At 61.5% G+C, this 13683-nt stretch overlaps 1 protein-coding gene across 2 annotated transcripts in view; it reads left to right on the forward strand.

The window, feature by feature from the left end:
• The window catches only part of AJAP1 (adherens junctions associated protein 1), an 87262-nt gene that overhangs the window by 1442 nt on the left and 72137 nt on the right, over positions 1-13683 (forward strand). The gene's annotated exons all lie outside the window — the stretch shown is intronic.

A 13683-nucleotide genomic window follows, 5' to 3' on the forward strand; every position in this document is an offset into this window, starting at 1 on the left:
CGCGCCCGCGGCTCCCGGCACCAGCAGCGCAGTGTCCTGGCCGGCCGCCCCAGCGCGCCTCCACTCCTGGTCCTGGGCGAGGCGAGGCGCGGGCAGTTGGGCGCGGCGGGCGCGGGGGCCGGGGCTCCGGGATGGAGGTGGTGAGCGGGGAAAGCCAGGACGCCTGGCTCCCAGAAAGAGCTTTGCAGGCAGACTTGGAGGACACGAGACCCAAGCGGTCGCTCTGCCCACCCCAATCCGTCTTCGGGGCGCCGCGGTGGAACACCCTCCTCCCAGGTTTCCAGCCGGCGACCAGCTGTTTTCGGGTGACCTCCGGGTGGAGGAACGCGCACAGCTGGCTGGCAGCTGGGGCGGGGGAGTTGGGGCTGTGGGGTAGCGTCGTCCGGCACTCTCCCATACACAGAGGCGCGCCCAGCCGCGAGCTCGCCCGGGAGTGTTTGTGCCCCGCACTTGGGGCCCGCGGGAACGGGGTCGCGGCCCAGAGCCTGTGGCAGGGGTGTCCACAGAGACCCTTCTCGAGGAAAACTTTGCCTGCCAGCGGCCGCCAGGGCTTCTTCAACAGTGTTTTTGGGCGACCGGGGCGCAGCGTCCCGCTGGCCGCTCAGGCTTTCTCCGAGAGGCCGTGCTCTTGGCAGCGGGCTCCGCGGGTCCGGTGCCACCGTCCAGGTCCCGGGCTTGAAGCGAGAGCGACAGCGGGGAGGACATAGGTGGGGGGCAGAGGGAGCCCGCGTGCGTTTCTCGAGTTTGTCCACTGGGCTGCACTGCGCTCACGCACAGGGGAAGGAAGGGGCTGCGAGGCGCAGGGGCCGGTCGGGCTGCCCGCGCCGCCCCCACCCCCCGATGAGGCGGGGAGGGGGCGGGGAGCGGGGCCCAGAAGGGAGGCTGATGCGCGGCCTGATTTTGAGAAGTCGGCAGGGGACGGCTCCGAGTGTTGCCAGGCTTCGCGTGATTTATGGAGGAGTCGGCACCCAGGGGCAAATGCAGTTGAGCTCGGGACTGAAAATCGGGCACCTTCGCGCTGCCCGCTGCCTGGTTAGCCTGAGGGCTGAGGGGGAGGAGTATAGGATGAGGGGCACTGGCTGGACCTCAGCCTCGGGAACCTAGCCTCCGCCTGCTTGCGTGGCTGTTGACCCTGGCCCCAGGTGCCATCCTGCTCCGCTGCCGCGGTCTGGGCTGGACCAAACCCCGGGGAGGGGGCAGGGCGCCTGGATGCGCTCTGGAAGGTTCTTTTGTTGTGGTTGTTGCTAAGTGGCGGTGAGATTGAAAGATGAGAACATTTTGATAAGAGGTGCTCAGGGAGGCAGATGGCCTTGTCACTGGAGATTCGCTGCGCCCGGCCCTCTCCCACATCCCCTGGCAGGTCCTGGCACTGGGCTTTGGGAAGTAGTTTCCTTGGTGACTTTGGAGTTTGACCTTCTGGGTGTCCGCGCTCGGGTCAGTCTGGGAGATCTGCTGTCCCAGCTTTTGTGGAGGCGGGAGAGGAGGAGGTGGCCCAGCCCCCTGAGTGTCCCTTGGTTTTGCATTACAAAGAGCGGGCAGGCACACCCTCTGGGAGAAGATCCCGAGGCCTTGAGGGCTCCCGGGCTGGGAATGCACTTTAAAGGTCCACGGGTCCTGCTGGTGTTGAGAAGGTTCACCTGGGAGGGCCAGGTGGATGCTGAGCCCGAAGCCTAATGGGTCAGCAGGCAGCCGGCTGCTCCTGGAGAGAGGTTTCTGTGACTGGGGAAGGGGCTTGTCAGCTCAGACTCTCAAAGCCTGAAGCCTGGAGCTTGGTGACTTGCTTCTGCCTCGGGACCCTTTTCTTTGCAGACGGAGGAAGCAGCTGGGGTCTCAGGGAGCTGCTGGTGCATTTCCTGGATGGTGGTGGAGGGGAGCGCACCACGGCTTCAAGAAGCTCTCGGAGCAGGGCCGCCCTTGCTGGGGACCCTGCCACTTGGCATGCTCGCGGGGTTCACACGTTCCCCGGGAGCAGCTGCTTACTCAGCAAGCAGCAGGGCATCCAGAGCTGGGCCGCCTGGCAGCGCGTGGTCGCCGCTGAAGCTGCAGCTCGGCTGCCCAAGCTCTCAGGGTCCTGGAGCGGCTCCCCGCCCCCCGATCAGGGTGTTGGCGAGGCTGTGCCTGGGACTGAGTGTCCCGGACCCTGCTCCAGGACAGGCCCTGGGTATGTAAGCCCTGGACTCACAGCCCACCTGTGCCCTCAAGGAGCACGCCTGCTGTGTCCAGGGCTGTTCCCGCTGAGAAGTCCCCACGCAGGTGGACCGGCCACGGAGCCTTGGCCGTGCATCGTACAGAGAATCCTGCCTCTCGCGGGCCCGGCTCCGCGGCTGCCCCTCAGTTGGTGGCAGATCAATCTCCCGTCAGCAGCAGTGATACAGGGACAGGGTTGCTCTGGGGTTGGCCAGCTGCTCCCCACCCCAGGTGGGCCCTGCCCTCCGGTGGTGGGTGTGCTGTGCAGGTGGAGGGGGGACCTCCCAGCTTGTCCAGGGTGTGACTTCTGGGGAGGGGCGTGGGGGCAGGGCAGCTCCCTTCTCAGCTTCCAGGGCCTGGGCACCCCTGGAGCAGGGGTCAGCTCTGCTTCTGTGAGGAAGCCTCATTCCATCCTGGTCCCCTCAACTCCCCCCAGGGCCTCCGACTCAGATGCCCACAAGGTGTTTGGCCACCAGAACTTGGCATGTTTTGTTGGAAACCCACAGGGGAGCTGGGTGGCCTGCCCCTGGGGTCATGGTGAAGTGGGCAGCCCCACCCCACCCTGCAGACCCCCATGGGGGTGGGAGTGGGCGTGGGCTCTTGGTGGGGGGTTGTGTGAGAGTCCTCGGTCTTCAGTGTGCCGTGGCCAAGTCTTCTTCAAAGGGTTACGAGTCAGCAGAGACCAAGCTGACGAACAGATGAGCAGGGCAGCCAAATATATCCTTGATCTAGATTCCACGTTTGAAGTCAGGCCTACCAGGGTTTCTCCGCCTGGTGCCAGGCAGACAGCAGGGGCAGGCGGGCGAGGGGGCTGCCCTGGGCCAGAGCCGGCAGCGGGGGTGCCTGCTGCCTGCTTTCTTTAAGACCCCTCCCATATGCAAGGGGCCTTGGCCCAGGAGGCAGCCAAGGGGGGAGCACCAGTTACGTAACGAGATGAAGTCCCAGCTAATCTGCGTGAACACACAGTCAGGCTGGGGGCTGGTCCCCAGGTCTCCCACACTAGCTGCCAGCAGGAGGACCCCTCGTCCAGCTGGCTGCAGGCTGGGGGCCTGCATCGGTGCCGGGTCCCTGCCGAGGTCTGCCCAGCCCTGGGCTCCTGCTGCTGGGGGTGGCGTTGGCGGTGGTGGCTCCCTGCTTTAATTGTTTCCCAGGAGCCCCTGGACTGGATCTGAGCTAATTGGGCTGCCGGGCAAGGGGAAGGGACAGGAGAACTGGACCGGGGGGAGGCCTGAGACCCCGTGTGTCTGCGAGCTGCTCGGACTGCTGGGTCTGTGTGGCAGCAGCAGCTGCCAGAGCGGGGGGGAGTGCTTGCAGGGACAGGGCCTGTGGCCAGGTCAGCAGGTGCACAAGGGAGGGGCCTGTGTCCGGGGTGTCTGTAGCCCTGCCCCCAGGACAGAGTGGCCAGAGCTGTGCTGGGCTTAGCCGGGTGCCCCTGTGGCGATACCAGCCCCCATCCCTAGCTCCGCCTGCGTGTCTTTGTCCTCTGTTTTCCCACTGTTGCCATCCCTTGCTCATGCCTCCCAGCAGTCCTGATGCTGCCCTGCCCACTTATGTGCCCGTCAGACAGGGGTGGGGCCAGCAGTGAAATGAGAGCTGACTGTGAGGACAGAGGCCACCTGGCTTGCCAGGGGCTGCTCCTCAGCCTGTCCCTTAGCCTGTCCGTGCGTCCAGGGGTCTGGGGCCTCAGAGCCCCTGTGGGCAGAGCCCCTGTGGCATCCAGCCCTGAGGAGCCTGCCTGGCATGCTGAAGACGCTGTGGTTCTTCAGGGCCAGTGCCTGTGCCATGAGTGTGGTGTTGTGTCCACGCACGGCCAGTCCTGCCACCCACCTGGGACAGCAGCACACCTGTGCCACCCTGCACAGAGCCCCACCCACTGTGGCCACTGCTTCCAGACTCCACACGAGACTCAGAAACAGTGGGGCCCTGTGCCACCCCCAATACACGCCCCCTTCACTGGGCCCACACTGCCTTCCGCCATGGCTCCATTCTACTGTTAGAATCATTTCTTTGGTTCGAAGCCTCTGTCCGAGTGGACATGTGTGGGGACGTCTGATTGTGCTCCTCCTGCCTCCCACTGCAGCACAGGTTGGAGTGTCTGGCTTGTGGCTGTCACAGGAGGGGGAGGGTTGAGAAGGCAGGGGTCAGTAGTGGCAATGGGGGGAGGACCACAGAGGAAGAGGAGGAGACGGGGCCTGAGAGCAGCTGTGATGGGATTTGCGGAGGGCTGAGTTCCCACTTTGCTCGCTGTCTCCGGGCGCTGGAAGCTCTTTGCTTTGGGAAAGGCTTCTTGGAAGCAGGGCTGTGGTGTGTGAGCTCAGAAGTGTTAGGGTCAAGGTGGGGGCCCTGTGGGGAGCAGGTTTGCTGCTGTCCCGGGTGGGGGGGCAGGATCCAGCTGTACATGGACACAGCACCACACACTGTGTGCCTTGTCACCAGAGCAGAGGCCCTGATGGCCATAGCCGCTTGCCCGCTTTGTCCCTTGGTTTCTGGCTGCGCAGGCAGGGTTGCCCGAGCTTGCAGCCGGGTCGGGAGTGCATTCGTTCGTTTCTGCCCCAGTGCCAAGCGGGGTAGGGGTGTACCCTGTCCAGGGCAGAGACCAGCACCACACCCCCCTACATCTGTGTCCTAGAAATTTCCTGTAGGAATACTGAGGGAAGATGAAACGGGTTTCAGGAGCACTTGGAATGTAACACAATCGCCTGAAACGTGGCGGTTTCAAGGTGGCCCAGAGCAGCTGGGCGTGGTCATCACGTGTGTCTGCCTCCTCCACCCTCAAGCCCTCCGAGCTTGTACCAGTCTCGTCTCTTGTTTCTAGTGTCCAGTGGCCACGAGGGACCGAAGCCAGCATGTTTCCTATGGAAACCTGGCCCCTTCTCAGCTGGGTGGCTGGGCTGGGGCTCTAGGGCACTCATGCCGGCAGGAGCTCCCACACCTGATTGTAAGGACACAGCAGGACACATCAGAGTGAGCTGGCTGAGGCCAGGGTGTGGAGGACAGCCGCCTGAGGCTCCCAGAGTGAGGCAGGGTTGCAGGAGCTGGCTGAGAAAGCTCTCCCCACCAGGAAGCCTAGGTGCTGTGTGTACTGTGTGTGTAAGTACGTGGTCATGTGCAGGTGTGTGCATACATGTGGTTATACGCCTGTGTGCGTTGTGTGGCTGTGTGTGTGGGTGCGTCATTCGGTGCATGTGTGTGTCACGTCCGTATGTGTGGTTGTGCACATTGTGTCGGAGGAGGTTGGTCTTCAAGCTGAGCTGAGTGTTTCAGGAGCTGCTTCTCCCGGTGATGCAGTCATGGTTTGAGCGCCTCCTTGCTCCCGGCGGAAGGAGTCCTGCGTGGCTCATGGGCCTTGGCGTCTGGCAGGAGCGCGTGGCCCCAGGCGCAGGCAGTGCGGCCACTGCTTCACACAGACTCATTCTCCGCACCTCGGAGGCCCTGCACACCCCGGATCAGGACACGTGCAGGCTCACTGTCGTCACCACTGTCCCGTGACGTGGTAGCAGGACCTCAAGCCACCACACGGCAGGAAGGAGAGGAAGGAAAAGCCACCCCGGGAGGAGGAGACGAAACTTCTGCTTTGGGCTGGCAGTGGTGATGCTTTGGGCTGGCAGTGGTGATGCTTTGGGCTGGCAGTGGTGCAGAGACCCTCCCAGAGTGACCGGTGGATTCTGCTCCGCCACTAAAATGGAGATAGATGCACAGAAGTCGGTTGCAATCCTGTCTGCTAACAATGAACATGCGCACCACGAGGGTTGAAAGCACAAAACCAGCCCCTCAAGAAACAGAGTTAAGATGTAAATCCTGAAGGCTGCTCAGAACTACTCAGTGCTGATTTCAAAAAAGAAGAAAGAAAGAAAAGAAAATTAAAGACATATCTTGGGCAGGCATACCATGTCCATGGATCAGAACAGTCAAAAGTCTTCAAGGTTCTTCTTTTTAAAGATTTATTTATTCTCATTGGAAAGTCAGACATAGAGAGAGGAGGAGAGACAGAGGAAGATCTTCCATCCGATGATTCATTCCCCAAGTGACCGCAACGGCCAGAGCTGAGCCAATCTGAAGCCAGGAGCCAGGAACTTCCTCTGGGTCTCCCACACGGGTGCAGGGTCCCAAGGCTTTGGGCCGTCCTCGACTGCTCTCCCAGGCCACAGGCAGTGAGCTGGATGGGAAGTGGGGCTGCCGGGATTAGAACCGGTGCCCATATGGGATCCCTGCACATTCTAGGCGAGGACTTTAGCCGCTATGCTATTGCACCAGGCCCTCAAGGTTCTTCTTACATGTTCATGCACTCGTACTCCTCCAGCTCCACCAGAGACAGCTTATTTAAAAGGGGAGAGAGACAGAAGAGAGCCCAACAGCTTCTATTCACTCCGTGCAGCAGCTGCGGCTGGGTAATGTGGGTGATGCCCATGCGTGTCTGCAAGCCATCACCAGCAGCTTACCCGAGTGGGTCAGAAGCAGAGGCTGGGCTCAGTCGCATGCCCCACAGTGCACCACCCTCATGCCGTTCTTATCAGACCCCTTTGCAATGCTTTTTCCGAGCAGTGACTATTCTAAAATCTACATGCAAGGGCAGGGCAGTAGACTAGCTGAGTGTAAAACTTATTCCCTAGCCACAGGGGTGTGTAGGAATGGGGTAGGAGTCGCACACAGATCAACGGGAGAGCAGACATTGCAGGAAGCCCCCCGAAAGTGTCCCGTTAAGGACGGGGGCTGTGGTGCAGCAGGCTAAGTCTCTGACGGAGGCACCAGCAACCCACGTGGTTATCAGTTCGAGTCCTGGCAGCTTTGCTTCCAGCTCTCTGCTAATGGCCTTGCATCCCTACATATGGGAGACCCGGTAGAAGTCCCCCCGCCCCAGATCGGCCCAGTGTTGGCTGTTGTGGCTGTGTGGGGCGTGAACCAATGCATGTAACTCCGCCTTTCAGATAAAGAATAAATAAAGCTTTAAAAAGGGGGTACTCAGCTGCTTTGGGACAAGGTGCCCTGCTGCTGGACCTGCACGGCCCACTCCCTTCAAAAGCCATCCCAGAATCCAGGGGAGTGTGGGGAAACTCATGGAGGAAATGGAGGCTCTGATAGATATAGGTCCAGGTGAAGCCTTGGGAAGTGTGGCTCTCCAATTGTGACGCAGCAACAGAAAAACCAGACACTTTAAAACCTGCTCCATGAACGACCCTCCCAAGAGGAAGGGAAGACCAGCTGCAGTGTGGGTGGTAATGCTTGCAAGTGAAAATCTGACCCGGGATTAGTACCTAGAACATGTGAACAACTCAGGAAACTCAACAATAAAAACGGCCAAGTCCAGTTTTGCATGGAGAGCGGTGGGAGGGACTTCTGCCAGCCAGGGTGTGTTGGGGGAGGGTGTCTGTCCCTGTGGTCAGGCTGCCAGCCAGAACACCCGCTTCCCACCGTGGAGGGTCTGGGGGTGAGTCCTGAGTGTGCCCAACTTCAGCTCCCCACGGGAGGCAGCTGTGATGGCTCAAGCCAACGGGTCCCTGCGGCCCATGGGGGCAGCTGTGATGGCTCAAGCCAACGGGTCCCTGCGGCCCATGGGGGCAGCTGGAGCCAATGTCCCCGCCGTTCGGAGAGTGAGCTGTGGTTGGAGGCTGGCTCTGTCTGTCTCTCTAATTAAAAAAGTACTTTTTAAAGACGCATGGACGGATGTCCCCCATCATTAGTCATTTGAGAAACACCCGTTGGAACTCTGGTGAGACAACACTGCCCACCTGTCAGAACAGCTCAGATCGAAACCCCGGCACCCCAGATGTTGGCTGGGCTGTGCAGGAACTAGAGTGGCCGCATGCTTCCGGGGAAGGCGCAGCATTCGAGTTTTCCCAAACGTTACCTAGGGAATTCCAAGGTGACTGCCACACCTGAGCGTTTCCATTCCTGAAATTCGTGTCAGAGAAATGAGATTTTCGTTGGTACAGAAGCTGTTCCCTGAATGGTGACAGGTGTCCACCACAGCCCCCGGTGCCCTGAGCAGGCAGGGGGGAAGAGGACCTGGTGTGTCCCTTTCCAGGAACAGCCACAAAGACCAAGACTTGGCTTGCTCCTGTCTGCCACTCTGCGGGGAGTGAGGAAAGGAGATGGGGGAGAGACGGACGGGGCTGGTGGTAAGAGGACCGCCCTGGGGGTGGAACGCTTCCGCTTTCACCCTGTGAGCATCTGTGATTAAGCCCTGGCACTGTGGTGCCATGTGGGGGGAGGGCACACAGCATGCCTGTGTTACAGCTCACAGTGTGTGGCACTCTGAGTGAATACAGAAGGGCACACTTGGGGCCGGTGTTATGGCAGAGTGAGTAAAACCGCTGCGTGTGGTGCCGGCATCCCACAGGGGCACTGGCTCATGTCCTGGAGGCTCCACTTAGTCCAGCTCCCCACTGATGGTCCTGGGGAGTAGCGGAAGGTGGCTCAAGTGCTTGTACCCATGTGGAAGACCTGCAGGAGGCTCCTGACTGACCTGGTCCCGTCCTGACTGACGGGGCCATCTTGGGGAGTGAACCAGTGGTTGGAAGATCTCTCTCTGCTTTGTGTCTACCCTGCTCTCTGTCTGACTTTCAGGTAAATAGATCATTTATGAAGGAAGCGAAGGAGGCTTGTCTCCCTGGTCAGCAGAGGTTTCGGGCATGGAATTTGCTGCACGGTGTGCCTGCCAGTGTCCCGGGGTGCCGGCAGCCACCGCGTGCACACGGGAGGCGTGGCTGATGCCGTGGGAGCACCGTGTGAGGCCAGCACACAGAGCTGCTGGCCGCCGTGGGCCGAGGGAGCTGTCCAGCGCCTGACGTGAATCAGGTCAGCTCTGAAAATAGAGCAGCCCTTTTGGGGTCAGCCCGCTCGGCTGCGCTGGCTCGTGGGGCGGCCTCGGAGCGTGGAGGGCTGGGAGCCGCACACAGAAACCTGCCTGTTTCTAGAGCAGTGGGACACGGCCCCGGAGCGCGGGAAGGCCCCACGACGTTGGGCCGCTGCACGCTCACCGCCCGCCGCTGTGACTGCTGCTGTCCGTTCTGCGGGCAGCGCCCTGCAGCTCCAGGTTTACACACAGAACCACTGAGGCTCAGAGAGGAGAAGGGCTTCCCCCAGTGCCACACCTGCAGGTAGCTGGGACTCGAACCTGGGTTTGGGGAATCCCAAGGTCTCTCCTTACTGTTGCCATGGTTCCCCGAGTTCCTGTGTTGTGTTTGAAATCCGGTGAGCAATGTCTTCATTAAATTCCATGTTGCCCTCTTGGGAGAAATAAAGCAAAATTTAAGAAAATGGACAGGGGCTGGTAAGGTGGCACCGTAAGCTAAGGTAACATCTGAGACCCTGGCATCCCGTGTGGGTACCGGTTCAGTCCAGGCTGCTCCACTTTATTTTTTCCGAATATATATATATATGCTGTTCACAACTGACAGAACTGAGCCAATCCGAAGCCAGGAGTTTCTTCCTGGTTTCCCACATGGGTGCAGGGTCCTAAGGCTTTGAACACTGTCCCCCTGCCACCACACACACTGCTCTTCCAAGCCGCAGACAGGGAGCTGAATGGCAAGTGGAGCAGCCAGGATGTGAACCAGCCCCCATATGGGATGCAGCGCTTGCAAGGAGAGGACTTCGCCATTGAGCCACCGTGCTGGGTCCTGGCTGCTCCACTTTCAATCCCGCTCTCCGTTAACGCACCCGGGAAAGCAGTGGGGGATGGCCTGAGCGCTTGGGGCCTTGAAATCTTGTGGGAGACCCAGAAGAAGCACTTGGCTTGGGGGGGGTCAGATTGGCCCCGCCCTGGTCCCACCTGGCCCCACCTGGCCCCGGCCTGGTTCCGCCCTGGTCCCACCCTGGCCCTCTGGGGAGTGAAGTCACACTCTCCCGGGTCTCTGTGACTCTGCCTTCCAAGTTAAATAAACATGACCAGAACACACAAGCAGGATGAAGATTCTGCAGGGGGTGTGACATGGGCAGTGCCCGTGCCCAGCCCGGCTGCCCAGCCCGTGTCTGTTCCCGGGATTTCAAGCAAGAGACCTGGTGAGCAGGGGAAGGCTGTTGCACAGTGAGTGTTCCGGGGAGACTAAGACATGCCTGCGACGCGCTCGGCATCCGTCAGGCTTGTCCTCAATTAGAAAGAAGTGTGTCTCTGAGCCTGGGAGCCCACGGGGGAGCGCTGGCTGCCTTACCTCGTGGAAGTTGAGGACTGGCTGCCTTGCTGAGGCTGGCTGTGGTGGGAGGAGGCTCGGCCCTGGGGGACGTAGAAAATGCACCCCAATCAAGTCCTGCCTGTGGGCAGAGGCTCAGGCTGGTCCCGTGCTGCTGTGGAGTGAGCAGAACTCAGGCATACGTCCAGGCCCCACAGTGGACGAGGAGGAGGCTGGCTGCAGGTGGGGTCCAGCGGGGGTCTGGGAGGTGGGGGCCCAGCGAAGGCCCAGTGAAGGCCCTTGTCGGGTGTGGTACCGGGTGTGCCCAGCTGCTCGTCCTGGCTCCTGATGCTACCAGGAACACACGTGGCCAGCACTGTCCCCGAGTGGATCGCAGAACCCACTCCTGAGAGTGCCCTGGCCCACAGGTGCCACGGGGGAAGATACAGCAGCGATACACACGCTGGTGTTGTCTCGGCCGATTTGCCTGTCCTGGGCTCTCCAGGAAGTGGAGATTGTCGGTGTGAATTCATTCTATCTGCCACGCGGAGTCATGCAGCATGGTGCCCTGTGGCTAGGCTGCGAGGCGGCCCTTGGCTGCCCTCCTCCGTGACGCGGCTGCCCTGTGGTTGGCTGGTGCTGTGGCCTGCTCAGGCACGCGAGGCTACATGTTCTTTGGGCTAATTAAGGAGGCCGCAGCAGGTGTCTTCCTGCTCTATGGCCACAACATTGATGCTCCAGGGGCCTCCCGAGCCCCCGTGGGGATTGAGCCCTGTAGAACAGCGGGGACCAGGGGTCCTGCCTCCCAGCCCCCAGAGGAGCTGACCACACCACAGTCAGCTCGCTCACTTCCTGTTCAGTAAACACTGCTTGTCTGGTAGATACTGTTGTGTCTTGGTGACATAAAGGCTCCCTCCTGGGCACTGCCAGCTGTTAAGGGACCTGACCCTGTGCCCAAGGGCTGCTTGGCAGACACGAGCAGACGGGCAGGGCTGGGCATGGCAGTGCACTTTCCCAGGACTCCGACTGGGGTTGTGGAGGCTGTCAGGATGGCTGCTGTGTCCCCGGGGCTGGCGTAGGGGCTGGCGTAGGGGCTGGCGTAGGGCGTGCATGGTCTGGGGGCCACGTGCTAGCCAGGGCTGCCGGGTGCCAGAGAAGGAGAACACAGCTGGTTCCAGGAAGTGCAGGGCTGGGTGGGCTGCACATGTCTACATCACGTGTTCCTGGGGGAACATGGACTCTGAGCCCCCTGTGTCCGCCCAAGGGATCCAGGCCACCAGTGCTGACTGGCCTGGGGGACCGCCATGCCGTTGGAGGCCTGTGCACGTGCCTCCCCGCTTTGTCCTGGGCCGCTCCTGTTGCACGGCGCAGCCAGTCCTCCTGGGCATCGCTGGGCTCCCCAAGAAGTCTCTGGGTGGGAAGGGCAATGCCCAAGCTGTTGACCACGAGGGCAGTTTGCTGGTAGGGGAAGCATTCAGGGTTTTTGGTGCTTTGAGAGGGAGAAACACCATGGGCTGTGGGCTGGGCTGGGGATGCAAACACGGCTGCCCCGGGCCCAGCGCCTTGTCCTTGCAGTGGGCTGTCCCGGGACCTGGCGTCCTGTCCTTGCAGTGGGCTGTCCCGGGACCTGGCGTCCTGTCCTTGCAGTGGGCTGTCCCGGGCCCAGCGCCTTGTCCTTGCAGTGGGCTGTCCGGGACCTGGCGTCCTGTCCTTGCAGTGGGCTGTCCGGGACCTGGCGTCCTGTCCTTGCAGTGGGCTGTCCAGGACCTGGCGTCCTATCCTTGCAGTGGGCTGTCCCCGGGACCTGGCGTCTTGTCTCCTTGCAGTGGGCTGTCCCGGGGCCCAGCGCCTTGTCCTTGCAGTGGGCTGTCCCAGGACCTGGCGTCTTGTCTCTTTGCAGTGGGCTGTCCCGGGACCTGGCGTCCTGTCCTTGCAGTGGGCTGTCCGGGACCTGGCGTCCTGTCCTTGCAGTGGGCTGTCCGGGACCTGGCGTCCTGTCCTTGCAGTGGGCTGTCCCGGGACCTGGCGTCCTGTCCTTGCAGTGGGCTGTCCGGGACCTGGCGTCCTGTCCTTGCAGTGGGCTGCCCCGGGGCCCAGTGCCTTGTCCTTGCAGTGGGCTGTCCCGGGGCCCAGCGCCTTGTCCTTGCAGTGGGCTGTCCTGGGACCTGGCGTCCTGTCCTTGCAGTGGGCTGTCCCCGGGACCTGGTGTCTTGTCTCCTGGCAGTGGGCTGTCCCAGGGTCCCAATGTCTTGTTCCCCTGCAGTGCAGTGCAATGGTGCAGGCCTTGTGGGAGCTTTGGGTGGGCACCCTCATGAAGGCGCGTGTGATGCACACTGGGCACCATGCTGGGCTGGCTGTGTACCAGACACAGTTCTGAGTGCTGGCCTGTTTGGCTTGTCCCTTACAGCGCTCCTTTGGCCTGGGTGCTGTCACTGTCTCCAGTTGCCAGAGGGGACACAAAGAGCAAGCAAGCCCAGGCTGTGTGCCCCAGTGCCTGACCTCTGACCCTGGCACCCTGCCCTTCCTAGTCTGGAAGGCAGCACCTTGGGTTGGCATGTGTTTGAGGGGCAGGGTGTCCACCAGGGGACACCGCACTGGCTCCCGGCTCCCACGCGGAGGAAGGAGTAATGCTGCCCTCGTGGGTGGCTGTGGACCCGCCCTGGGGCCAGGCAGGCAGCAGCCAGGCGTGCTAGCCGTGCAGGGGCGACTGTGCCTCAGGTCAGTTTCCTGGACCCCCAAGAGCTGCTCGTGCTCAGGATACCCTGGCCGCGCCTTACAGCTTGGGAAGGAGACTGCAGACGTCCCCCTGCCCTGGGGAGGGGGCCATCTCAGCTCACGCCCCTCCCCCCACCTTGTGAAGTGCAAACTCCAGCCTGCACCCAGATGCTGGGCGAGCCCGGGCTTCCTGCAGAGGGACATGCGGCCCGCACAGCGCTGGGGCTCTTTGGGGAGCCAATTATGCAAGACAAGAGTAAGCATGTTTATTTTTCTGACAGTGCGTCTCAAAATCGCAGAAAACGTTGATGGAGTGGCCCCCTGAGGCCCAGCGTCCCCAGTGCCTAATGTTGCTTCTGCCTCAGGCTGCTGGCTTCTCAGGAGGCCCGAGCACAGCACTTTGGGTCTGTCACCTCCACGCCCAAGGGCTGCTCCAGGCCCCCGGGGCCCAGGTGCCCACCCTCGGCAATGTTTGCCCACCAACTTGATTCTCTCCAGAGCTTGCTGTGCTGGGAAAACTGGCTGGGGGCTGACTCAGCTGGAGTCTGTGTCTTCAATTCGTGCCCCTGGGGTCCCTGGAGAGCTCACAGCCCTGGTTTCAGAGCCCCACTCACCAGGTAGGATCTCAAGGGTCTGCCAGCCCCTTGCAGGAGGGCCTGACGCCCAGATCCAA

This window comes from Ochotona princeps, chromosome 2 (assembly GCF_030435755.1).
Source record: "Ochotona princeps isolate mOchPri1 chromosome 2, mOchPri1.hap1, whole genome shotgun sequence".
NCBI classification, from domain to species: domain Eukaryota; kingdom Metazoa; phylum Chordata; class Mammalia; order Lagomorpha; family Ochotonidae; genus Ochotona; species Ochotona princeps.